The sequence below is a fragment of the Sturnus vulgaris genome, chromosome 6, assembly GCF_052056855.1.
Source record: "Sturnus vulgaris isolate bStuVul1 chromosome 6, bStuVul1.hap1, whole genome shotgun sequence".
NCBI lineage: Eukaryota > Metazoa > Chordata > Aves > Passeriformes > Sturnidae > Sturnus > Sturnus vulgaris.
Window position 1 is genome coordinate 47,020,375 of NC_142248.1, and position 27,817 is coordinate 47,048,191.

The window sequence follows — 27,817 nt, forward strand, 5'->3', positions numbered from 1 at the left end:
ATCTCTTTCTCCTTTCCTTACTGGAACAACCAGTCAGAGCTGGAACAAGAAACCAGTGAGGGACAGGACACAGGGAATGGCTCCCAGTGCCATTGGGATGGATGGGATGTTGGGAATTGGGAATTCCTGGCTGGGCTGGAATTCCCAGATTTGCTGTGGCTGCCCCTGGATCCCTGGCAGTGCCCAAGGCCAGGTTGGACATTGGGACAGTGGGAGGTGTCCCTGCCATGGCAGGGGGAACTGGATGGAATTTCATCCCTTCCACCCCAAACCATTCCAGGATTCCTTGTTAAACCTTCTCAAGTGTGAACTCAGCAGAGCAGGAGCAGCTTTGGCTTTCCTGTGACATGAACAAATCAAATCCATGTTTTCAGTGGGAATTAGGCTGAGCAGCTCCTTGGAAACAAATTCCTCATTTCCCAGTGGCTCTGTCAGGTGCTGAGTGACCTCCTGTCCTCACATCCCACCTGGGACTTGTCAAAGCCCATCAATGCCTGGAAAAGTCTCTGGTTTTGGCAGCTCCTCTCCACTGACCAAGCTGCTTTTGCAAACTCCCACTGAGCCCTGTTTATATCCCAAACTTGCTCTTGAGCTCCACGGGTAATGCAGGGATTCCAAGGAATTCCAAGGTGAGCACACTTAGGGTTGTCAGTGCTTGATATCTCACAAAGTTCCTCCCCTCCACTTCCATTTTTGTCAGGTTCAAAGAGGAAAAGGATCTTTCTCGTTTATAAAAGGGTGGGAAAATCCAGATTTTTTTTCTTCCTGGAATGTCCATAAGCAGATCCTTCCCCTCTCCCAATTAGGACACAACAAGTGTCAATTAGTGCTTGTCCAGTGATTAAAATCTGTCTCCTCACCTTTGATTTCCACAAAAAAGCAGCAGGATGTGCCAAAAGGCTGTTGCAGAGTTTGCTCCCAGCACTCCAGGAGATGGGAATTGTGCCAGGAAAACCTGTCAGCATTGGAAACCCAACGTGCAGAGCCTGGGAAGACCCCGAGCCAAGAGCCTGCCTTGGCTGAGGAACTCAAGCAGTAAAATATGGGATTGATGGCCCAAAATTGTCCTCATCCACCCAAAATGATCCTTTGGAGGGAGGGATGAGCATGGTGGAGCTGGAAAAGGGAGAGGATTACTCCACATGTCCTTCAGTTTGGAATATTTTCATCTGAGCTCGTTATTTCACCAATAAATTGATGTTGAGAGTGAGGAGTTGACTCTGCTGAAGGGTTTGAGACTTCAGAGCTCAGAGGCTCCAACTGTGAACGACCAAACTCAAAGCCAATCATTTTTTTGGCCATAAATTTTTTAACAAGAATCATCGTTTATGTTTTTACATCTCAAATGCCAAGATTTTTTTTTTTAATTTATTTATTTATTCCCAGTGACTTCAAATTAACCAGACATTCCCAGTCAGGATCTGCCTGGCATCCCATGGTTGTGTTGATTCCATTTTTCCCCCAAAACAATGCTCTGCAGAGCTCAGTTTTATGGAGAGATATAAGGAATTTATCGAGGGAAAACATTCAGAATTCCAAAGTTTCCTGTGATTATTTATTTCCACAGGGCTGTGACAAGACCTGCTGGGATTGTGCTTCCATAGGAAAGAATCCAATACTGGCCAAACTCACGTCAATGTGGAAAAAAAAAAGAGCCCAAAAATTCCAACAGTGACCTTCTACTTGCTTTTCCCATGAAAATCCACACCTTGCAACCTGCTCTTGGATATTTATTTATCCAAACACCTCGTAGATGTTCCAGGCCACAGCAGGAGTCCTTTAGTGCAAAATGCAGAGAGGAAAAAGGAGGAAAAACCATAAATCTGTGGTGCAGATGGAATTTTATCCAGCTCCTGTGAGGCCCTGATGCAACACAGAGGCACCTGCCTTTCATATTTTATTATATTTTCCAAAAATATGAGTAAAACCAAGGGATGAGGCATCCTGAGCTTGGCAGATGAGGATCAGATTTGTCCCTGGGTTTGTGGCTGATTTGGGAGCTGATTGGGAAAAGGAAGGAAGGTTGGGAATGGTTATTCCCTCTCCTTGAATCCTCCCAAAGTGGGGCAGAGCAGATGGGACTGAGGTGCAAAAGAGACAAAAAAACTCCTTAAACTCCAGGCATCAGGAACATGCAGAATATCCTGATTTTTTTGCACACTGGAGCAAATTTATTCCTGCTCCAATCACTCTGGAGTCACACATTCCTTCCCTTTTGCCCCTCCAGCTTTGCCATCCCTTCCCCCAGGACTGAGATCTCCTAAATCCCACCTGGGCACTGGCAGCAAACCTGAGAGGGCTTAGGAAGGCAAAGCCCATGTCTGATAAATTCAACACCATCCACTCCCTTTTTTAATAATAATTTGATTATTCCTTGCTGCATTCCAGAGAGGAGAATGCCTCTAATCCCATTTTACCCTCTTCGGGTTTGGAATTGGTTTCCTGAGCTTTTAGGATGATGAAAAGGCATCGCTGTCATCTGGAATTTTTCCTTTCTGGCCACCTTGAAGCCTCCCCCAGCCTTGTGAGCATCCCCCAAAAAGCTGAAAATCCCGGGAATCTGCCCAGTGGAAGGTTCTGCTTTTCAAGGATTGAGGAAGGAATTCTTTGCACAACCATCAGGCTATTCCAGATGGGATTTCTTTGAGTTTTGAGACCCTTTGGGGGTTGCATTTAAAGTCAATTTAAAAAGAACTCCAAACCAAAATAAAGCACTGGGGTTTGGATGGTTCTTCTCTCTTCTGTTGGATTTGGAATTCCGAGATTTTGCTCCTCTGTGTCTCTTTTGCTTAAGGAGGGAGGAAAAGAAGTGTGTGAATGTGTGTCAAAAATCATGGAATTGTTAAAAAACCCTCTGAGGCTGTGGAGTCCAGCTGTTAACCCAGCACTGCCCCGTGTCCCCAAGTGCCACATTCAGATCTGCAGGGATTTAAATCCCTCCAGGGATGGGGAATCCAAACTTCCCTGGGCACTTCCAATCCCTGCCCACCCTTTCCATGAAGGAATTTTTCCCTGATTTCCAATTTCAACTTCTCCTGGCCCAGCCTGAGGCCGTTCCCTCTCCTCCTGTCCCTGTTCCCTGGGAGCAGATCCCAAATCCCCCCGGCTGTCCCCTCCTGTCAGGGAGTTGTGCAGAGCCACAAGGGCCCCCCTGAGCCTCCTTTTCTCCAGACCAGAAGGTTCATCCCTAATCCCAAGAGATTTGGGGGCTCTTGGGGTGCAATAAATCTCTCCCAGCCCTAAATGATCACAATGAGCAGATCCTCAGGAGTGCCTGGGTTGGGAGCTCCCATTGTCACCCCAAAAATCCCTGGACTCTTGGATTGGGGAGGAATTGGTGTCCCATGTCCTGGATGGGGACCAGGCTGTGCCCAGGGATATCACAGGTCACATTTTTGGGTTTTCCATGGCCCAAGTGCAGGATCAGGAGGAGGACTTGGACCTTCTCCTTATCCCAGAGCTCCAGGAGGGTTTGGAAAAGGCTCCCAGGGATGCCCAGGGTGGGAATGTTGGGGTGTCTGGGCAGGGCCAGGAGTTGGACTGGATGATCCTTGAGGGTCCCTCCCATCCAGGATATTCCAGGATTCTCTCCCCTCCGGGAACATCACCAATCCCATTTTTTAAATTTTCATAACTTTAGAAAAGTTTTCTCCTCAGGTTTGTTTCATCCACAACTTCAACAGAAACACGAGTGGGAAAAGGCACAAAGAGCATTTTCCACGGCAGGTTTTGATGGAATTTCCCTGTGTTTACAGGTGAAAATCCACGGGGAGGATTAGCCTGTAGCAGCAGGTTGGCTGTTACATTAGGAAAAGCTTTTTCCCTAAGAGGAAAAATGGGAAAATCTCTTTTTTTTTTTGCATCAATCTGGGAGATTTACACAGGAGCTTGACAATTCCAATTCATTTATCTGTGCCTTAATCAATCCAAAAGACCCAAATTGGGGGAAACCTCTGGGAAACTGTTTTGTTTTTTTTTTTTCTCAAAGTGAGTTTTACTTCAAAATATTTATATTTGAAATATTTTCCCTGCTCCTCCTGACTTTTTATTGCCGTTGGATGGCTGTGGCTCCGGATTTTTGAAGGAAAAATCACCAGGGAATATTTTTCCAGAAAGATTCCAAGATGAGTCATTTAATCCATTTTAAAAAAATGGTAAAAAAAAATCCCAAATTTTCAGGACTAATTACAGATAGATGGTTAAATCAAGGCCTCCCAATGATATATAAGAATTCACCCAGCTGCTAATACAGCAAGGAATCTGCCAGATAAAGAACAAAATAGAAAGAGTGGGAATATTTAGGAGGGTTTAATGGTGAATTAAGGAATTCTTGTGGCTCTTCCTGGGGATTTTAATTGGAAGTGGAGAACATTTAGTGCCCCTGTTTTTTGCCTCATTTAACTCCACCGGGGGTTGTCTGCTCCTTTGTTTTCTGGATGTGTTCCCTGTGGTTCAACCTATGCTGTTAATGATATTCCATGAGTTTTATTACAGCTTTTCCCTTCCTCCCAGGACAAGAAAATCTCCTTTGGAGACGTTTCCTTTGGAATGGTTCTCACTGTGGGGCTCCACCAGGGCAACCTCCAGAGAGAAGACCAAAAAAAAAGGGAAAATAATCAGGAAAAAAAAATTCTCTTTCCTTGGAATTGGAGTGTCAGCTACCTCTTTATGCTCCCATATATCATGGAACCATGGAATGTTTGGGCTGAAGGGACCTTCAACATTCCAAGCATTCCACGGACAGGGAGAGTTCTGGAAATCCATCCTTAAATGGAAAAGGGGCACCCAAGATTTGTAGAAGCCCGTGGTTGAAAAAGGGGATGACAAAATTGCACAAAAGATTCAAAATTTTGTTTGTTAATTAGACACTAAGGGTGGGAATCGGTGTTGGATTGTCCCTGATCCCTGGGATGAGCCCATGGCAGTGGGGTTTGGATAAAGGGAAGAGGGAGAATGGGATCAAGGGAGATCTGCAGTGCTGGCTCCAGGGCTGGTCCAGCTGAGGGGACGTGATCCTGGCACCTCCTGGGCTTTGGGGACACCTCTTTAGGGATGAGTTTCCCATATCCTGGAGGGAAAAAAAAAAGAATTCTTGTGCTCAGTTTGTTCTTCCAGAGCTTCCTGGGGATGGGTTGGAGATTCCAGGGCTCTGGGATGGTCTCGATCCCCCTCCAGTCCATGGGCACTTCCCAGCCTCATTCCTGCCCCAGAGCCACAGCAGGGATGGAATTCCCAGGAAAATGTTGTCCTGTCTCCACACGGCCCCTTCTCCTGTTCCTTCCCACGGATTGTCACCAGCAATCCTTGGATGGCTCCACCCAGCTCTGCCTGGGACACAGCCCTGAGCTCCAGGGCTCCTCCACCCCTTCCCCAGGAGCTGGGTTGGGATCAGCTCCTTCCTCGGGGACAGATCCTTCACCCCATGCCCAACAGAGCTGTGACACTGTGGGACACATCCTGAGAAAGTCAGAAAATTCCAGCCTGGAAAATATTCCAGCTCTGTTCCCAGCCCATGAGCTGCTCCAGCTCAAGGCCAGGGAGAATTTCTCCCAGGGTGATAATTTGGTCACAATAAAAAGGAATTAATACCAAAATCAAACCCCTGTTGTGGTGTGTGCCCAGGCCCTGGCCATGGGGTGTCTTCTCTCTGAACCAATCTCCTTTTCTCTGCTCTGGGAGTTGCAGTCCTGCTATAAAACCAAGAGTGTTCCTGAATAAACTCGGCTCTTTCTTTCTGTCATAAAAAACAACCATGGAGCTGTGCATCTTATTTCCCCTGCACTTAAAGGGTTAAAATCCCTTCCCATGGCTACATGACAATGGAGCCACTTCCACATGGGAATGTCCCTCAATGTCCTTCGTGCCAGCCTGTGGGTGCTGGTGAGAGGCAGGGAAAACATCAGTGTAAGTTTTCCCAAGCTACTAAAAAAAAAACCAAAAAACACCAAAGAGAAAGAATTAATAACGAAGTTGAACACCTGGTGGTGTTAACAAAAGGAGCACGTGAAGAACAAAATGTTTTAATAAAAACACGTTTACAAGAAGTGTTGCCTTCCTTGAACCAAGGAGTTTTTTCTACCCTTGGGTTCAGCAAACCATTCTATAAAAACGTGACAGCTCCTGCAATAAATCACTCCTGCTGCTTCCTGGAAAAAGGCTGTGCTGCTGCTCTGTTTCTTCACCACGAGAACACCAGCCCAGTTTGCTGCAGGACCCGGAAGGTTTGACTTGTTTCATTGTCCTCTACATCAGCCTGGGTTCCCTCAAACAATTCCTGACGGGCTTGGCTCTGGTTCCTGATCTGTAATGAAGGTTGGAGCTGAGAGAATTAAAGCTGAGTTGTGGTTTCATCTCAAATCCACGCCCAGGTGAGGCCTGGAAAGGCTGAGCTGGGACAGGGAGCAGGCAGAGCAGAAGGAATAAAATCAGGATTTATTGAAAGGATTCACCTCGGGCAGTGCAAGAGCCCGGCCAGGGCTGCACCCAAATCAAATCCCAGATGGATCCTGGGCACGAGTTGGACACTTTGATAAGTTTGGGTTCATCTTGGGGTCAATTGTCCAAGCACAGCCCCAGGCTATGAAGGCTCAGCCCCCTGGATTGTCTCTTTTCCCTTTTTGGGTTCTCTCCTTCATTCTCCAGATGGGAAGGGATTCTTTTCTCCACCCCTCCTGTGAACAGAACTCACTCACACCCAACATCAAATTCCAGAGTTCACACCCAGCAGCAGAGCCTGGAAAATATCCAAGATAAACCCCAAGGCATCACCTGGGAGCAGATCCCAAATCCCCCCGGCTGTCCCCTCCTGGCAGGGAGTTGTGCAGAGCCACAAGGGCCCCCCTGAGCCTCCTTTTCTCCAGGCTGAGCCCCTTCCCAGCTCCCTCAGGAATTCTCCATTCCCTTCCCAGCTCCCTCAGGAATTCTCCATTCCCTCCCCAGCTCTGTTCCCTTCCCTGGACACTCTCCAGCCCCTCCATATCCACCTTGAGATTTGGGGGCCAAAATAAGATAAATTTTTTCCCTTCCCCTGCTCTGAAGAAGCATCTAAAACCGGTTTTAAAGCAACACAGCTTAGAAAAAAAATCTGTCCTGGGCACCAACAAAGGAACAAGGGCTCTTCTTTTTTTCTCTACTCATTTCTGAAGCTTCAGCCTGACTTGATTTATTCCCTCTACATCGTGGCTCTTCCTTTAGACAAAGAGACTCCTTTTTAAAGCAGTTTTAAAAGATGTCTTCATCTCTCTTGTCTGGGCTGAATTGAAATCACAGCTGGTTTGTCCCTGACATCTCTAAACAAACAAATGACTTCTCCTGGCATTAAATATTAAAAGAGTATCAAGCACAGAACAGGTGATTAATGACTCGGATGCTCCCACCTGGCAAATTGAATTACTGGAATATTGGACAGCACAAACTTCATCATAAATTGATTATTTCATCCCTACTTAGAGTGGAAGGAAAACAATCCCATGATTGGGATTGAGCCATTCAAGCGTGGCCTCAGAGCTGCAACTTCCCTCAGATCCTTGTGTTGGCCTGCTTGGAAAACTCTGAATATTTCAAACCTTGGAAATGGGAATGGTTGGTCCTTAGGGATGGACCAGGTCCTGCAGGAGATTGGATGGACCCATTTCCAAAAGGAATCATGGAATTGTGGAATTGTTAAGGTTGGAAAAGTCATCGAAGATCAACCAAACATCAATCACCGTCCATGAAAAAATTCCCTAAAATCCACCCTGAGCCTGCCCTGGCCCAGCCTGAGGCCGTTCCCTCTCCTCCTGTCCCTGTTCCCTGCGAGCAGATCCCAAATCCCCCCGGCTGTCCCCTCCTGTCAGGGAGTTGTGCAGAGCCACAAGGGCCCCCCTGAGCCTCCTTTTCTCCAGGCTGAGCCCCTTCCCAGCTCCCTCAGGAATTCTCCATTCCCTTCCCAGCTCCCTCAGGAATTCTCCATTCCCTTCCCAGCTCCCTCAGGAATTCTCCATTCCCTTCCCAGCCCCCTCAGGAATTCTCCATTCCCTTCCCAGCTCCCTCAGGAATTCTCCATTCCCTTTCCCAGCTCTGTTCCTTTCCCTGGACACTCTCCAGCCCCTCAATATCTTTGTAGTCCCCAGAAATGAAGCCAGAAATCAAATTCCTTTTCATTTTCAAATTCCTTTTAATTTTGACTCTTCCTCTCATTCCCAACCAGCCTCCCTGGTCACCCACTGGACTTCATTATTCACAGATAAATCCCAGATTTTAATTGATAACATAACTTCATGTTAAAGATGGAAAATTACATTTTATAACCTTTTCCTGGTGAAGCAACCCCAGCTCACCCTCAGCTTTATTTTCCTATTTTCCAACAGATCTGAGACATTTTGGGAGCAGCCAGAGTACCCCGTGCCAGCCTCTAGGTGGGCACAGGCCCAGCCTGATATAAATTCAATTTTGGCTGAGCTTTTGCTATTCCTTAGCCCTGAAATGGCACCTCCAGAGGGAATCCCAAATTCCCCACACACGGCTGATTTTCCTAAACTTCCAAAAAATATTGTTTTTTTTTTTTTTCCATTTCAAACCAAAATGAGGCAGAGAGACATTTCAGAGAGGTTTTTAATTTCCCTTTAATTGCTCAGTGTCCTGGCCACGCTGATGGATTCTTCTCCCTGGGTGACTTTTGGTCAGCAGCTCCAGACAGACCTGGAGAGGTGAAGTTCATCCCTGCCCACACCTGGTGGGATGATGGGAATGGGGCACCACAGGAATTCACTCAGGTGTGACAGGGGAGAGAAATGTTTGTGTTCCTTTCCCAGTGCTGCTGCTGGGATTTCCTTCCCCAAATTCCTGGTACTGCCTGGGGGGGGGGGGATCATTCCATGCCCAGGAGTTTGTTTTTTTTTCCCAGAAAAAACATCTCTGGCTTTTTCCTTCCTTCAAAATAGGAAAAGATGGGGAGAAGTGATGAATTCAAATTTACAGATTTTTTTTTTTTTTTTTTTTAAGCAGATGAGTCTTTTATAAGGATTGGTCATTAATTCCCAGGATTCTCATGGAATCAGTCATGGAATTTTTTGAGTTGAAAGGGATCTTAAAGCCCAGGGACACCTCCCACTGTCCCAGGCTGCTCCAACCTGGCTTTGGACACTGCCAGGGATCCAGGGGCAGCCACAGCAAATCTGGGAATTCTATTCCAGAGTCTCCCCACCCTCCCAGCCAGGAATTCCTTCCCAATATCCCATCTAAATCTCCCTTTTCCCAATTTGAAGCCATTCCCTGTGTCCTGTCCCTCCATCCCTTGTCCCCAGTCCCTCTCCTGGAGCCCCTTTAGGTCCTGGAAGGGCTCTGAGATTTCCCTGGATCCTTCTCTTTTCCATGGGAACGATTTTCCTTTGAAACTTGAAATGGATCTGGCTCCATCCAGGGAGATGCCAATGACAGGAGCCAAGATTTTCCCACTTCTCACTCGTGGAACCATCCCAGCCTCACATCCTCCACTCCCCAGGGAATTTTGTACCCAACCTCCCCGTCCTACCCTTCCCCATCCCCTCTTCTCCATCAGAACGACACAAAGGATTTCATTTTCCTTTTTTTTTTTTTTATTCCCAACCCCACAAAGGCTCTGCACGTCCGAGTCCTCAGGATCCTGTGAGAAATTGGAGCACAAGCAGCTCTGCCTCATCTTAACCGGGCACCTCGTTAAAAATCTGAATATTGAAACCCCTCAGCAGCCCTGAGTTTGGGGGGGATGTTGGCAGAAGTTGTTCCACAGACCCCCAGAAAATGGGATTATAAAGATTATAAAACTGCTGCGGATTTTTCCTTTGTGTTTTGACCCTTTTTCCCCCTCCCCCTCAGGTTTTTATAAATATCTTCAGATGTTGTGAGGATTTTTTTTTTTTTTGTGCCCAAACTTTTGGGAAGTTTGTGAGGATCACCGGGGGTTCTCGTTGCTGGGATGGATGGGATTTATCCATTACTGTTCCAGCTCTGATGTGATCCCTCACATCTCCCTAAAAATTGACTTTCCCTGAGTTTTCCAAAGCCAAACTCGGGACTGCAGCAAGGCCTGAGCTGATCTGAGTGAGGAAACGTTTGGCTCAGAAGAGGAGAAGATTTCAGGGATGTGCTTTGATTTTCCACGAGGGATTGGAGAAGTCTTGGAAGGAAGAGGAAAGGAAAGAAAAAAATCCATGAGAATTTAGGTGAATAAAGATGGAATTTCCCCTTCTGTTTGCAGTGCTGCACAAATCTGCCTGAGCTGCTGGGATTGTTAAGGGCTTGATGATTCATTTATCCAACAAAGCAAAGGGATTTGATAATCCAGGTTTATTCTGGGATCAGTTTTATTGTTGGAATATTGACTCTGGCCGTGAAAGAAAACCGGTGTGAAATGCAATTAGAGATTTGTCCGTTTTTATTCGATTCTGATTAGATTTTGATTGAGAGACTGAAATGAACTCTGCAGTTCCCTGCTCTCCCTTTGCTGTGCGAGGCCACAGATCCCAGGATTTAGAGAATCTTGGAATTCCAGGAAGGTTTGGATTGGGTGGGACCTTAAATCCCCCCCATTCCCACCCCTGCCATGGCAGGGACACCTCCCACTGTCCCAATGCCCAACCTGGCCTTGGGCACTGCCAGGGATCCAGGGGCAGCCACAGCAAATCTGGGAATTCCAGCCCAGCCAGGAATTCCCAATTCCCAACATCCCACCCAAATCTCTCTTTTTCCAGCTAAAAGCCATTCCCTGTGTCCTGTCCCTCCATCCCTTGTCCCCAGTCCCTCTCCAGCTCTCCTGGAGCCCCTTTAGCCTCTGCCAGGGGCTCTGAGCCCTTCCAAGCTGAAGAAAATCCACCCCAAAGCCCCGTGAAGGGAAATCTTTGGGATTGTGTTTCCAGGGGGGTGGGGAGCCTCAGTAATTGGGATAAAATCCTTCAGGGTGGGAGAAGGGAAGGCTGAGGAGCAGCTGGAGCAGAGCAGAGGGCGGCTCAGGGGCTGTCAGGGGCTCTGTGCTGGCTCAGCTGCTGCAGGAGCAGCTCTTGGCTCATTTTGGGCAGGGAGCAGAGCTGAGCTGCTGAGCAGAAATGCAAATCTGATTTAGAGCCCACACTGCACACTCCTGCTGCTTCCAAGTTCCTGCTTTGGTTTCCAGAAGAGTCCAGAGATCTCAAAAAGAGCAATTTGGGGAGGATTGATGTAGAACCTCCCTTCAGCTGGGCATGACCAGTGATCCAGGTGTGTTCCAGTGCAGATTTTGGGGCATTTTGGTTCCCAAATAGGAAAGAAATGGCCCTGAACTGAACCAGGATCTTCTCGGTGGTGCCCAGGAGTGGGACAAGAGAAAGGAGCAGGGGCTGATCCCAGGAATTCCCTGGCACAGGAGCAGAACTCCTGCCCTGAGCAGAGCCCAGAGAGGGGCTGGAGTCTCCTCGCTGGGATATTCCAGAGCCAATGGACACAATCCTGTGCCCTGAGCTCTGGGATGGCCCTGCTGGAGCAGGGAGGTGACACCAGTGACCCTCTGGGGTCCCTTCCAGCCTGTCCATGCTGGCATTCTGGGATCAACAAACCATAAATTCCAAACGTCGGGAACCACCCACACTTCCTGCCCTGAGTCCCCACTGCTTTGGGCATCCCTTCAGCTCTCCATGGGCTCCTGGGAATTAGGGAAAGGAGGATAAAAGGCAGAAACTCACCTGTGGGTTTATTTGTGCTCCTTTTTAACCATTTCCAAACGTTCTCCAGACTGGCTCATGATTTTTGGGAACTGAGCTGTGCCTTTTGCCTCCATCCACAGGATCAAGGTCCACGTTTCAATGTCAGATCTGTGCATTTAGGAAAAGGTATTTTGACCTAGGGCAGCAGGAGGAGATGGGAGCATCCTCCAGCTCCCTCTCCAGCTCCATCAGGATGGAAAAAACTGGGAATGAAGCACAGAGGGGGGAATGTGAGTCTTGGGGAGCTGTCAGTCCTGGCTGGTGATGCCTTGGGGTTTATCTTGGATATTTTCCAGGCTCTGCTGCTGGGTGTGAACTCTGGAATTCGATGTTGGGTGTGAGTGAGTTCTGTTCACGGGGGGGGTGGAGAAAAGAATCCCTTCCCATCTGGAGAATGAAGGACAGAACCCAAAAAGGGGAAAGGGAAAAGGGAAAAGGGACAATCCAGGAGGCTGAGCCTTCATAGCCTGGGGCTGTGCTTGGACAATTGACCCCAAGATGAACCCAAACTTATCAAAGTGTCAAACTCGTGCCCAGGATCCATCTGGGATTTGATTTGGGTGCAGCCCTGGCCGGGCTCTTGCACTGCCCGAGGTGAATCCTTTCAATAAATCCTGATTTTATTCCTTTTGCTCTGCCTGCTCCCTGTCCCAGCTCAGCCTTTCCAGGCACCAGTGGAGCTGGGATCACCGGTGTTCCTGGCAGGATTGTGCCTGCAGCTGCCACCACTTCACTGGCTTTTCATGGATCCAGCTGTTCTGAGCAGGAATTCTTTGGAATTTGCAAAGCACAGGAGAGAAAAGTCTTTATTTTGGCATAAACTGACTCTCCACTGAGTCGTGGAGTCATGGAATAACCTGAGCTGGATTTACAGGGATCATCAATCCAACTCCTGACCCCACATGGGATACCCCAAACCCCTCCCTGTTCCTCCTCTGAGTTCTGGGATGGATTTAAGAACCCACAATGAAAATCCCATCCTTTCTCCACCTCCTCCCTGCATCCTCCACTGGATCCTGGCTGGCACCTGATGCTCTCCAAGAGATTTTTCCCAACTCTGCTCCTCAGCACCAGGACCTGGAGAACATTTCCACGGTCTCAAACCTCCCTTCCTTCCTTTTGGGAAAGGCACAGAGCTGCTTCCTGATAAATAGGAAATGTCCTTTATATTCCCAAATTCCAGGAGCTTGGCTGCCTTAAGGATTTAAGAAGGAAGATCCCAAGGTTAGATGGGATAAACCCCTCCAACCTCACTCTTCCCTGAGCTCCACTTCCATCTGGATCTGCTTACAAATCCTACCTGACATTCCCCCCATGGATTGTGCAGAAATGTGTGGTCGATCAAATAAATCCTGCTGGATTTCTTGCTTGGAAGAAATATTTACAAAGGCAAGGAAATCACAGGCAGCAGGAAGAAACCAGAGATTGCAGCTTGTCTTTGCTGGAGGCTGCTGGCAGTTTGTTTTTCAAATAGCAAATCCTGCCTTAGGCCTGACCAGAAAAAGCAATAAAAACTTCATTTTTGGGGAAGGAAAAGAGAAAAAGGATTTTTTAAAAGCTTTTCACAGTTGTTGGGGCTTTTTTAAAACTTCTTTTTCTGAATCATTTTTCTCTTAAAGACGACAGAAAATATAAACTCTGCTGTGAGGAAATGCTGGGAGAGCTGGGAATGTTCCCCTGGAGAGGAGAAGGATCCAGGGAGAGCTGAGGGCACCTAAAGGGGCTCCAGGAGAGCTGGAGAGGGACTGGGGACAAGGGATGGAGGGACAGGACACAGGGAATGGCTTTAAACTGGAAAAGGGGAGATTGAGGTGGGATCTTGGGAATTCCTGGCTGGGCTGGAATTCCCAGAGTGGATCCCTGGCAGTGCCCAAGGCCAGGTTGGACATTGGGGACAGTGGGAGGTGTCCCTGCCATGGAAAAGGGGTGGGAATGGGATGGGATAATGGGATAATGGGATGGGATGGGATAATGGGATAATGGGATAATGGGATAATGGGATAATGGGATAATGGGATTTAAGGTCCCTTCCCACCCAACCCAATCTGGGTTCTAACCCCACTGGTGTGGGTTTGGGGGAAGTTATTTTCCAAGCAGCACCAGCAGCCAAAGCAGGAAAATGAAATCCCAGGACATTTCCAAGGATCAGAGACCACGGATTTGTCCCCTCTGAGCCCATGGGAACAAACCTGACCTGGGCTCTGGGACAGCAACACCAACAAGGGATGGGGATCTGACCCCAGCCCTCCCTCCAAAGAGAAATCCTTGGAAATGCTGGAAATGGACACAAATTGTTCCTCGTGGATCCTCACATTTCCCAGTGAGCAGCTCCAGTTCCACCATTCCTGTTCTTTGGGAATGTGTTGAGCTGAATTCCTGTTGGGAGCTCATTTCTTTGGGATCAGCTCCATGGCACCAAATTTGTTTGGAGCTCCAAAGGCTCCATTTCCCAGGCCAGGAGTTATTCCAGGTGGAGCCACCCCCTGTGCCAACATCTCATGGAATTTCGCCCTCCCAGATGTTGTTTTCCTCTTTCCTCGTGTAATAAATAATTTTTTTTGGAATCTTAAACCACTCCTTGGCCTCAGAGTTCTCATCTTTTATTGACTGAAGCTCTGCTAATGGCTCTGAGGACAGCAATAAATATTTGCAGTCTGGATTGGCCCGAATTTATTGCACAAAGTGGAAACCTCAGGTCAGCAAACAAAGCTGGATTTGTGTGGGGTTTTTTGGGTTTTTTTTTATGTTAATCCTCCAAATTATTAATATGGGCAGGCTGTGGTTGTGAGGGCAGAAATTCCTTCTGTTCAATGGCACCTTTAAATATGTACAACATCATACAATTCAATTATTGTGATTTAAATATAATTAATGGCCCAGTGGAGCGTGCTCAGGTTTTTCAGGTGCTGCATTGACACCATGGATTGAAAAATGTCTTTAAATACCCAAAGTCTGAATTTAAAAAATCAGATTAAAATAATCTAAAATTAGCTTTTCCTATTTATTTATATTAACAGGAAGTATTATGGAAGGGCTAATGCTTTTAGTCACACTAAAAGGAGCAGGGGAGAGGACAATGTCACAGAATTCCAGAAGGATTTGGGTTGGAAGGATCTGGAATCCCATCCCATGGGCAGGGACACCTCCCACTGTCCCAATGTCCAACCTGGCCTTGGACAATTCCAGGGATCCAGGGGCAGCCACAGCAAATCTGGGAATTCCAGCCCAGCCAGGAATTCCCAATTCCCAAAATCCCACCCAAATCTTCCCTTTTCCAGTTTGAAGCCATTCCCTGGGTCCTGTCCCTCCATCCCTTGTCCCCAGTCCCTCTCCAGCTCTCCTGGAGCCCCTTTAGGTGCCCTCAGCTCTCCCTGGATCCTTCTCCTCTCCAACCTTTCCATCTACAAAAACCAAACCAAGAAATTCCCCAAATCCCATTTTTTTGGCTGTGTCCAGGTGTCCCTGCAGGCCCAGTTCAAGGCTGTAACATTCCCCATGGTCTGCAAAAAACACAGAAAAAATTCCCAAAGCAAGGCCAGATCCTCCCCCAGGGAAATGTGGATTTATTGTGGATTTATTGGATCCATGGGACAGAAGGACCAACAAGGAAAAGAGGAAGGAAGAAAGGAGAGGAAAGGAGAAAGGAGGGAGGGAAGGAAACTCTTGTAGGATATTGATGGATTGAGAATTCCACAGGTGGTTTTTCCATATATATATTTTTTTTTTTTTGCTTTTCCCTGCATCTCTTCGTGTCTTTCAGGCTGTCCCACCTGGAAATTTTTCCCATTCATGGACAATGAGGCTGCTGGAAAATGTCCCTTGTTCCTGAATTCTCCCACTGCTGGCAGGAGTGAGGGATGTGGAATTACTTCCCGATTTTCTGGAATAAAAAATTCCTCTCTGGGCAGCAGCAGAGCTCAGAGTTCTGCCTTCCCAGGATATTTCAGAAGGCATCAAACAATATTAAACCTCAGGGCTATTTAAGCAAATACCAAGGAAATAATTGCTGGCAATTCCCTGGCAGCTCCCAGCAAGATTCCAGGGAAGTTCTGCAGTAAAACAAATATTTGATGTACAGAAAACATGACAAAACCACGGCATTTATGATGCCAATTTTTTTTTACATTTTCCTTGCTCTGACTTTTATTTAAATGCAGTGAATAAATGGATTTAAATTAGATTTCCCATGTAGTGAATAAATGGATTGAAATAGGTTTTCCTGTGTAATATATCCACGATGCTGCTTTTTTTACTCCTTTATTTGAACCTGCTGGACAGGTGGAGTTGATTTTTCCTGCCAGGAATAGGGAAGAAAATACGGCTCAGCCTTTTCCAAACTTTATCAGCAAATAATCTGGGATGTTTCCAGATGGGAAAATTCTGCTGCTCCTGAGGCTAAAATCCAGCACAGGATGAGGGCTGAGGCTCTGAGCAACCAGCCAGGGAAATGTGGTGATAAATCCAAAAATTCTAGGTTTTTAAGGAATCTGACAGGCAGCTTGTCCCAAAAAATCTTCCTGTCCCAAAAGAGGGTCAGGCTCTGGAATCTCCACTTGTTTGATCCGGTTTTGAAATCAGTTTTGCTCCAGCTGGGATTTCAAGTGGAATTCCCTGGAAATGTCCAAGGCCAGGTTGGATGGGACTTGGAAAAACCTGGGATAGTTGAAGGTGTCCCTGATCATGGAAGGGGGTTGGGACTGGATGGGATTTAACATCCTCTGAACTCAAACCTTTCCACAATTCCATGACTCACCACAATTCCATGATTCACAATTCCATGATTCACAATTCCATGACTCACCACAATTCCATGATTCACAATTCCATGATTCACCACAATTCCATGATTCACCAATCCATCCTCTCTCCTGTCCAGTGGGAATTCTGTCATCCAGGTAAAACCAGCTGTATCCACCTGTCCCCCAATATTTCCCCACAAAGGTCACCAAAAAACTTGTTTAAGGGTTTGAATTTTGTGGATAAGGAATTCCAGCAGCTTGGACAATTCCCTGATGCCCAGCTGAGGAATAAAATGTTCAACCAGGTGGAAATGATGGAAAATTTCCACAATTCCCTGACAGGAGGGGACAGCCAGGGTTGGGCTCTGCTCCCAGGGAACAGGGACAGGAGGAGAGGGAGGGGAGGGGAGGCTCAGGTTGGATATCTGGGAAGATTTTGTTGTGGAAAAGGTTGACAGCAATATTCTTGTTGTCCCACCTCCCAAACCTGAACAAATCCATGGAATGAGATTCCAATGTGCACTTCCCAAACTCCTGAACATCCAGAGCTGGAGGGAAGCTCCTCATGGAGTGAGAAGTGAGGGAGAAATGCAGGGGAAGCTGGAATTTCAACTTTTGTTCTTTCTCTTGCCCACAGCCCATCCTCCCTCCAGGAGATCTCTCCTGTCCATGGCCATGCAGTCCCAGGGCAGGGCTGATCAAATTCCATCATCCCATGGGGAGATGCTCCAGCCAGGGCAGGAGCCGAGCATTTCCTACCCAGATCAAAGGGGAGATTTGGAACAGCAGAGCAGCCTTTTCCCACTGCATCCCAGAGGAAAACCAGAGCCTTGCACATCATCCCTGCAGCTTTGGAGGAAAACTACAAAAACATTTTTGGTTGTTCCCAAGGTGGAACCAGGGCTGGAAAAATTGAATTAAATATTCCCTTTATTTTTGGTCAAATCCCTGCCTGGCAACAGATTCCCAAAACACAACGAGGCTTTCAAAGATGGAATTGTGGAAGTGCCACTGATCCCACAGCAGCTGGAATAAGGAAAAGCAACGGGGTCGTGTTGGGAAATCTGAACTTTCTGAACTTTTTTTTTGCTCTTGGAAAAACCAAATTCCAGGTTCTCCTGGCTGGAAGGGATGGATGAGCATGGGAGGTGTGTCCCACAAATCCCTCCAAACCGAGAAAACTGGGAAACTTTGGTTGATTTTTGTTTCCCGTTTTCTCTCGGGATAACAATTTAACTGAACTTTTCCAGGAGGGATTATGGATATTCCCTGTGTTTGATTTGTCCCACAAATCCCTCCAAACTGAGAAAAACTGGAAGTTTTTTTTTCCTTTTTTTCCCCCTTTTTTCCAAAATGACAATTCAGCCAAGTTTTATCCAGGAGGGATTATGGATGTTCACTGTTTTTGATTTGTCCCTCAAATCCCTCCAAACTGAGAAAAACTGGAAGTTTTTTTTTCCTTTTTTTTCCTTTTTCCCCAAAATGACAATTCAGCCAAGTTTTATCCAGGAGGGATTCTGGATATTCCTGTGTTTGACCCAGTGAGCTGGGAAGGAGGGAGTCACCATTTCACTTTTCCTTGGGGTTTTTTTTCCCCTTAAAATTTTGTTTATTATTAAGATTCCACCTCCCAAAACGGAACAAATCCATAAAATATCCCAATAGGATCTCCCAAATTCCTGGAGCTGGGAAGGAGCTCCTCATGCAATGGGAAATGAGGGAGAGGTTTTGTCAAAGCATCCGGGGGGGGGGAAAAAAAAAACCCCACTGGAACGAATTCCATGGATGCAGATTTGAGTGAGATTTTTCCCAGCATCCCAATTTCCCTCAGCCCTCAGGAAATGTGCGTTATAATCTCCTTCTAGGAATAAAAATATCCGGCATTATAATCTGCTCATCCTCCCTTTTCATCCTGGGATTTGGGAGAGGGGAATAAAGAGAACGGGGGGTTTTTATACAAATAAACGAAATGACTCACCCAGTAACCCGGGATTAATCCTGAAAATCGCTATTCTGGGATGTGCCACGGAATTAAAGGAACCTTTAGACGAGAGGACTCGGAAAGGTCAGGATGAGGATTGGGATCCAGCTGCCAGGAGGGTGGAGAGGAACAATTCAGAGCAGAAGAAGGAAAATTATTAAAAATTATTAAAAAACGGGAAAGCAGGCGCAGGAAAAAAAAAAAAAAAAAACTGGGATGTGGGAAAAGAGGGATTTGCACCAACTTCAGATATGTCAGGGTATCCCAGACACAATCATGGAATTATTCCAGCTGGAAAAGCCCTCCAAGCTCACCAAGTCCCAGTCCCCACCCTGTCCCCAGCCTGGAGCTCTGACCCCTTCCCAAAATTCCCTGGGAACCTCCAAAAAAAGAGCTGGAGCCGCTTTCCCCAATAGTTCAGAGTTTGGAAATTCTTCTCAACAGCACCTAAGAAATGATTCCCTTCATCCCTTTGGATCAGGCTTGGAGGAATCCATGGCAGGGCATGGAAGGAGCTGATCCCTCCCAACTCATCCTGGAATTCTGGGATTTTGGGACCTCCCGTTGTTTCCTGGTGCTCCAAATATCTTGGAGAGGAAAAGGGATGAAGAGCCAGGCACGGCACATTTGTGTGGGCAATGATGTCCCTTAATTGATATTTCTGTAATTTTTATAAATATAAATATAAATATAAATATAAATATAAATATAAATATAAATATAAATATAAATATAAATATAAATGTAAATATAAATATAAATGTAAATGTAAATATAAATGTAAATATATTTAATTTTTATATGTATATATTCTATATATTTATGTTATCTATGTTTATATTTACACTATTTATATTTATCCTTTTACTTTAACTTTAACTTTTACTTTAACTTTTATTTTTTTAATTGGTATTGATTTTATTTTTGATTTTATTCTTATTTTTAATTTTAATTTTAATTATTTTCTTTTTCTATTTCTATTTCTATTATTTGTCTTTGTCTTTGTCTTTGTCTTTGTCTTTGTCTTTGTATTTCTATTTCTATTTCTATTTCTATTTCTATTTCTATTTCTATTTCTACTTCTATTTTTATTTCTTCTTTCCCAAGGAACCAAAATGCTGCATTTCCCCCACGTATAACCCATAGAAGAAAGTCAAATCATTCTGAATTTCCTGGAAATAATGTGATAAAAATGAATTTTCGAAGCTTGGCTCCTCCAGCTGTGGGCAGCACTGGGCAATCTCTGATCTCTGCTGTTGCTGTGTCAGAAAATCCCAATTTAAAGGTGATTGACCAGCATGAAAAATGATCAGGTGAGGCTGATCCTGGTGTTGATTTATTCCAGAGGATTTTCAAATCCACATTGTCCATTTTTATCTGTGATTAGACCCGAGCAGGGTTGGCTTCATTCGTGTTGTCACCCCCTCCATTTTTCCAAGTGTCCCCTCGATTTGCTGTGATTACTGAGCACTTTCCCTTTTGAAACCCCGATAAAAATCCAATTAATGCAAAACTTGGGAATTCCTGCCGTGCTGGAGCCCTTGGCTGGCAGGGAAGGGGTTTGACCTCGGTGTTAATTGGGTGCTTGAACTTAATGAACTTCCCAGGCAGGAATTTGGGATGGAATTTCCAGAGGAGCCAAGGCTGATGAAGTTTCAGTTCTGCTCCTGTTTGATCTGCTCCTGCTCACACCAAAATTCCCCTGTGACCTCACCAAAATTCACCTGTGACCTCACCAAAATTCATCTGTGACCACCCCAAAACTCACCTGTGACCTCACCAAAATTCACCTGTGACCTCACCAAAATTCACCTGTGACCTCACCAAAATTCACCTGTGACCTCACCAAAACTCACCTGTGACCTCACCAAAATTCACCTGTGACCTCACCCAAATTCACCTGTAACCTCACCAAAATTCACCTGTGACCTCACCCAAATTCACCTGTAACCTCACCAAAATTCATCTGTGACCACCCCAAAATTCCCCTGTGACCACAATAAAATTCATTTCTGACCTCACCAAAATTCCCCTGTGACCTCACCAAAATTCCTCTTCCCCCTTCAAATTCCATCATCTCCTTATCCAGAGCTCCCTGATTTTTTTTCTCACACATTCCCAAATATCTTTCTCGCAGCACCTGCAGAGTTTTACTGCCCCACCCGAGGTTTTGTTGTCCATGATTTTTTTCCTCTCCACCATTTTTTTCCATGGTTTTCTGTCCATGATTTCTTTCCTCTCCACAATTATTTCCCATTGTTTTGTTGTCCATGTTTTCTTTCCTGTCCACAATTTTTTCCATTTTTTTGGTGTCCATGATTCCCTCCCCCCGATTTTTCCCATATTTTTTTTTTGCCCATGTTTTGTTTCCTCTCCACAATTTTTTCCATGGTTTTGGTGTCCATGATTTGGTTCCTCTCCACAATTTTTCCCATGTTTTTTTTTTTTGGTCCATGTTTTATTTCCACAATTATTTCCCTACATCTCTGACTTACCCAGGAGCAGCAAGCTCAGCTTTCCACCCTTCACTCTGTCCACCTAAAAACTGAAAATTTTCCATTATCTCCACCTCCCCAGAGAATTTTTTCCCCCTCTTCTGGCCAAAATTCCAGCTTGTAGCCAACTCATTTCCATGGGATCACCATCAGCAGGGATAAAAATCAAAAATTGGCCCCTCCTAAAATTTGGGAAGAGCCCCTCAGCTGAAGGAGAATCGCAGATCCATGGAATTGTTTGGGTTGGAAGGGACCCCAAAGCTCATCCAGTGCCACCCCTGCCATGCCCAGGGACACCTCCCAATGTCCCAGGCTGCTCCAAGCCTGGCCTTGAACATTCCCAGGTCTTTTCCAACCTTAACGACCCTAAAATTCCAAGATTCCAACATGCCAGGAAAGATTGTGGGAAACCAGACCTCGATAATGTTGGCAAAATACTGGGAATTCGGATGGAGAGAGGCTGGGTTGATGAAGCAGGACAGAGGGAAGAGGGGAAAAAAAAAAAAAAAAAAAAAAGAAGGAAAAAAAATAATTTTGGGATTTTTGGAGTTGCCCTGTGCACGCCCAGGAGCTGGACTCGATGATCTTTGTGAATCCTTTCCAAGCAGGATATTCCACATTTAGGGAGAAGTTGATTTCCTAGGACACATCACTGATTCCAGGCACTGCTGGGCTCTGGAAGGGACTCAGTGCTGACAGAGCAACCTGAAAATCCTTTGAAATTCTTATTTTCCCTGATTAAACTGATTCTCACAGAGGAGAAACACAAAAAGGTTGGGGAGGAAAAATCTATTTCAGCTGATTTCCGGATGAAGAGCTGCTCAGCTACCGTGCTCTTGTGTCCCAAAGGTCCCAGAGAATTAAACAGATTGCATTCCAAAATATTTCCCCTGGAAAAGGCATCATCAGAGCTGTTGTGTCCTTTAGTGTGGGGCTCCAGATCCTGTCCAGGTGGCCTGGAAAGTAAAGAAAAAAATAAAATAGAGATTTAAAATAAAATTCAATCGGAGCCCTTATCAACAAAAAAAAAAAAAATTGGTTTTGAGGATTTGGAAGGACGAGGAAGAGGAATCTGAGCTGATCCAGGAATTTTAACGGGTGTCAAAGTGATCAGTCCGTGCCAAGGAGGGGGATCTGGGACAGAGGGGATGGAAAAAGGTGGAAATTCAGGGAAGACAGGCAGAGCTTTAGTTTGATTCCATGATTTTTTTTTTTTTCCAGGTGTCTCTCAAATGATGAGGAGAGCCACGAGAGGTTGGAGCTGCTCTGGATCCAGGCTGGGAGAGCTGGGAATGTTCCCCTGGAGAGGAGAAGGATCCAGGGAGAGCTGAGGGCACCTAAAGGGGCTCCAGGAGAGCTGGAGAGGGACTGGGGACAAGGGATGGAGGGACAGGACACAGGGAATGGCTTCAAACAGGAAAAGGGAAGATTTGGGTGGGATTTTGGGAATTGGGAATTCCTGGCTGGGCTGGAATTTCCAGAGTGGATCCCTGGAATGTCCAAGGCCAGGTTGGGCACTGGGACAATGGGAGGTGTCCCTGCCATGGAAAAAAGGGGGTGGGAATGGGATGAGCTTTTCCATCCCAAACCCTTGTGGGATTTCCTGGAATTCTCCTCGGTGCCTGCTTCTCTTTAGGGCTGCGTGAAAACCCCCGTGGGGAGAGGCTCAGAAGCTGAAAATTCCCTTGTCCTGCTTGGAATGTGAACTGGAGCCAAGTCAAGAGCACATCCACAGGAAAGCCAAGTCCTTCACGCTCTGCCTGTGGAGTGGTGCTTCCCACATGGAGAGAAAAATTGGAGCAATCTGTTCCCAGAGCCCAAACCTCGACCCAGTAAAGGGAAATAAAACCCCACACAGAGAAATTGCTACTTTTACAATCGTTTTATCGGCAGGAATGAAACATCCCACTCCAGCTATTCTGTTGTTTGTTTTAAAGATAACTTGGTCCTTTAGGGATGGAATTGGGGATAAATGGAGCAGATTTATCCAATGTCAGGGAAATAGAAATCTTCTTTATTTAAGCAGGGTGAACGTTCACTGCTTTTCCTGCTGCCAGCCTGGAAAGTGTCCTGGAGGGCATCACTCACAAACTGGACTGAAATAAATCAACCCCAAATTTCCCCTTCCTTGGGAAAAGTGTCCAGTGCCCACAGCCAGGAGGAAGCAGATTTTGGGATGTTTGTAGGATGAGGAGCCCTGAGTTGTGGTGGAGCACTCAGGTATCCCATGGAGCTGTTGGCAAGGACAGACAGAGAATCCTGGAATGGTTTGGGTTGGAAGAGACCTAAAATCCCATCTCATTCCACCCCCTGCCATGGGACACCTTCCACTGTCCCAGTGTCCACACGGGAGACAGAGGAGTCCTGGAATTTCAGGCAAGGAGAGTCCCCTGGAGTTTTCCCTCTCGAGATTTTGGAGGGTGCAAATTCCCTTTTATCCCAAATTCCTGCCTGCACATTCCCTCTCCTTTCCCCATTGCTGAGGTGCCAGCAAGGTGCAGCCTCCCCAAAGCACCTGCCCCAAATCCCCCTGAACCTGGAATTTCCCCCAAAGCTCAGAAACTCCAACTCCTGCAGCCCCATTTGGCCAAACTGTGCAGGCTCTGTGACAAACCCGGGCTGGAAATTAATCCCAAAATTCAGAAATTCCCATCTGGCTGTTCCAGGAGCTGAACTCTCCAAGTTCTGTGACAAACCTGGGCTGGAAGTGGGGACAGACATCGAGCCCCATCTCAAAGCCAATGAACATTGAAAAAAATTAATTTCTCTGGGTTTTGACAGCATAAAATAAGTGAAAAAATCGAGTAAAATCAATGTGTGATGGGATGAATTTCTGCTCCATTAATTATTCCAGCCTCCCCCCTGGAGCTGTGCACTCTCCTTCTGGAGTTGTAAACCCTGGCAAAAATCCCTTTCTCCTGTTGGTTTTTCCAAAAAAATTCCTTCTCTCCTTCGTGGATTTCCAGCTGAGCCAGAGGAAGTTGGTTTGTGCACCAGACAAGGGAAAAAAAAATAATATCAGTTTTATTTTATGAAGAAAATCAGCATTATGGAAAAAAATCTCCAGTCTGCCTGAACCTCATCCTCAGGTGCCCTTTAATTTTCCATGAGCTGGGAGTAGTGATCCCTACAAAAAAAAAAAAATTCCTGCTGCTCTTTGGGACTGCATTAAGTGGTGCCTGAGCAAGTTGCAGCTGCTGCATTATCAGGAAAATAAAGATCTGGAGGGGTTGGATGGGAAAAAAATTGGGAAAAACTTGGATTTTGTCAGTGCTGGAGGGAAAATTCCTGCACTTTGTGCCTTTTCTTTGTCCTTGTGTGTCTTGGAAGTGAAAAGCCACGGCAGGGAATTGATATCCAAATCAAAATTCCAGGATTTATCCCAAAGGATTGGGGATCCTGTTTGGGTCATTGTCACCCCCTCGTTGTGGGGCTCAGCTCGCCCAGGTTTGGTCATTTTGTGTCCAAAAAATTCCAATATCAGCAGGATGGGCTGGGAACATCCAGGTTTGCAGGATTCCCAATCCCAAATCACAGAAATGTTGTGGAGCCCCTTCAGGATTTATCTCCGTGTTTGAACGATCTCGGTGCTTTCACACACCCACCCAAAAGGGAATATTCCCAATTTCCAGGCTGGGGGTGTCCCTGACTGGGGAAATGTGGGATTCCCCAGTTTGTCCCAGTTTGTCCCAGTCTCCAGCAGCATTTTAACCCTTCTGCAAGTGGCACGGACCAAGTCCTGCAAAGAAATATCCCCCCAAAAAATATCCCTGAAATCCCTCCAGGTGACCCGGAGAGGAGGGGACAGGAGATCAGGGACACAGTGTCACATTCGCAGCCAGCATTAATGATAGAAATTAATTAATTAAAAATTAACCAGCAGGAATTCCTTCATGGAAAGGGTGGGCAGGGATTGGAAGTGCCCAGGGAGGTTTGGAGTGCCCATCCCTGGAGGTGTCCCAGCAATTCCTGGGGGTGGCACTCAGAGCTCTGGGATGGGCACAGGGTGGGAATTGGGCTCAGGTTGATCCTGGAGGGATTTTCCATCCTAAATGTTCCTGGGATTTTGGGATTCAGTTGACTTTGGAATACCCAACTCATTCTCCAGTCTAGAGCCTGTTGAAGTTAATGAGAGATGTTCTCTTGCTTTTATTTCTTTATTTTTTTTTCCTGATTGCTCATTAATTGTGTGCAAACACCTTGGGGTCAACACAAGTTCATTTATTGGGATTTATTTAAAAATATTAAAAATTTTGGTGATTCATTTCTCCTTGAGCATTTTGGGAATGATTTCAACCACTCCCATTTGTTCCTGGATCCTGACAAAATGGAGCTGGGAGCTCTCTCATCCCTGGAGGTGTCCCAGGAATTCCTGGGGGTGGCACTCAGAGCTCTGGGATGGGCACAGGGTGGGACTCAACGATCCCGGAGCTTTTCCCAAGCTCAGGAATTTTGGGATTTCTGCGTTAATGATTTCACTGTCACTCATCAGACCCAATTTCGGTGTCTGCAGCGAAAATTCGTGGATCAGGAGCACAAAACCTGGAAAATTGCAGGTGGTGAGGCTGGATGGGATTCCTGCTCACCATTCCCAAAAAACCCCCATTTTCTCTTTTATTTTCTTTTATTTATTTTTTTTTTTTTTCTAAAGTCGGGGTTAAATGCTTGAGAGAGGGTATTTCTTGTTGGACTCAGATATTTCTTAGTTTTTATCTGTATTTCAGAATTTTATGGCATTTCAAGAGAACAAATTAAAAATTTAGAAATTATTTCTCTCCCTACGAAACCTTTTAAGGATAAACTGCCCAATTAAAAAATTTCTACTTTTAACTCAAGAACTAACTACTCGTGGTCTGCAATGTGGATTTTTCAATTTAATTACAAAATACCACTCAGAGCTAGGAAGATGAAAAAGAAGGAAAAAAAAACTTTGTCCGAAAACTTCAATTTTGCTTTAAATTGAATTTTTACTCTATTCTAAAATTTTGAATTCGAATTTTTTTTCCACCGTGTGACATTACCCACTTTTATTTAAACCACGCCCCCATAATCCCGGTTCTAGAATTTAATTTTGGAAATTTCTCTACAGCCTCAGGTTAAATGCAGAGTTCTCCTGGGGGGGGGGGGGGGGGGGTCAGTGGCTGCCAGCAAAGAAATTAAAAAAAAAAATTCCAAAAAAATTCCAAAAAAAATCCAAAAAAATTCCAAAAAAATTCCAAAAAAATAAAAAAAAATTCCAAAAAAATTCCACGTGTCCCAATTCCCCAGGAGAGGGCTCTTCCCTGCAGGAATAATTCGTATATATTCAATATAATAATAATAATAATAATAATAATAATAATAATAATATTATTATTATTATTATTATTATTATTATTATTATTATATTTAGCATCCAGGCCTGGAAAAAACTCAGCTTTGAAACAAAGTGGAATTTTTTTTTTTTGAACCAGAAGTTGAATTCTCTACTCAGATTTTCTTTTTTTTTTTTTTTTTTTTTTTTTTTTGGAGATGGTTTTTAATTTGTGACCCCCCCCCCCCAAAATGAGCCATTTTTAACAGCTTTAAATAAGAAGAAATTTAAATAATGCAGCAAATATTTTAAAATAAAGAGCCGTGATGGATTTTAGGAATGTGAGCTCTGAAGGAAACAAAACTTGAGGATTTGTCTTGGATTTCAGCAATTTCCTGAATATTTCAGCTTCTGGATAAATATCTTCATATTGGCAAAAATTCCTAAAAGTCTTGGCCAAATTTCTGATCCTTTAACCTCCAACATTCCGGGTTATTCCCAACATCTCTGGATTCCAAATAATGAATTTTATTATATCAGATAAATCCGAATTATTCCCACAATCTCAAATCATGAATTTTATTAGATCAGATAAATCTGAATTATTCCCACAATCTCAAATCTTGAATTTCATTATTGGATAAATCCTGGTTATTTCCAGAATTTCTGGATTCCAAATAATGAATTTCAATGTCAGATAAATCCAAATTATTCCCACAATCTCAAATCATGAATTTTATTATCTCATATATTTTATTTTGTTCTGTTTTATTTTATTTTATTTTGTTTTGCTCTATTTTATTTTATTTTATTTTAATTTAATTATTCCAAATGATTCCCACAATCTCAAATAATTAATTTTATTATATCAGATAAATCCGAATTATTCCCACCATCTCAAATAATTAATTTCATTATCAGATAATCACCTGGCTCCTGTTTTTTTTTTGCCTCTCTCCTCTCTCTGCTCCAACCGTGACATTCCTGAAAATCCCAATTTTCCTCTCCCTGCAGTGTGGCAGCCGCGTCCCATTAAAGGATTTTTTTAGCAGGAAAATTAATTTTAAATAGGTCAGGAACGCACTCAGCCTATGGCCCAGCATTGTCCACGGGCTGGAAAATCGGAAATTTCCGGAGTCACAAACAAATAAAATTATTCCTCTGATGGTTAATTAGCAGGAAGTGTGGGGAAAATGGGGAAAAAAAAGAAACAAAGGAAAGAATTAAATTTGGTGGGATGCTCCAGGAGAGTTGTGTCCAATGGACAAGTGCTGGTGGAATTTATTTTATTTTATTTTATTTTATTTTATTTTATTTTATTTTATTTTATTTTATTTTATTTTATTTTATGTTATTCTATTCTATTCTATTCTCTTTTATTTTATTTTATTTTATTTTATGTTATTCTATTCTATTCTATTCTCTTTTATTTTATTTTATTTTATTTTATTCTATTTTATTTTATTTTGTTTTGTTTAATTTAATTTAATTTAATTTAATTTTAATAAAGATGCTGTCGTTATCCCTGAGGCCACCATTACATTACATTACATTATATTATATTAGTAAAATTTCTGAGCAAAAATTTCTGAGTGTAATATTTCCGAGTGTCAAAA

General features: G+C 44.7%; 1 long non-coding RNA gene across 10 annotated transcripts in view; it reads right to left on the reverse strand.

Moving 5' to 3' along the window:
* Positions 1-6,000: 6,000 nt before the first annotated feature.
* Positions 6,001-27,817, reverse strand: part of LOC148223479 (uncharacterized) — a 31,907-nt gene continuing 10,090 nt past the window's right edge. For 4 of the 10 annotated variants that reach the window (XR_015804298.1, XR_015804297.1, XR_015804299.1 and 1 more), the window contains 3 exons: positions 18,411-21,864; positions 11,673-11,801; positions 8,136-10,135 (listed from right to left, as the gene is read on the reverse strand). This is a non-coding gene — a long non-coding RNA (uncharacterized LOC148223479). Of the gene's footprint in view, positions 6,390-8,135; positions 10,136-11,672; positions 11,802-18,410; positions 26,058-27,817 lie in introns of those variants that run through there. The other 6 variants (XR_015804303.1, XR_015804304.1, XR_015804301.1 and 3 more) reach the window with 6 other exon arrangements.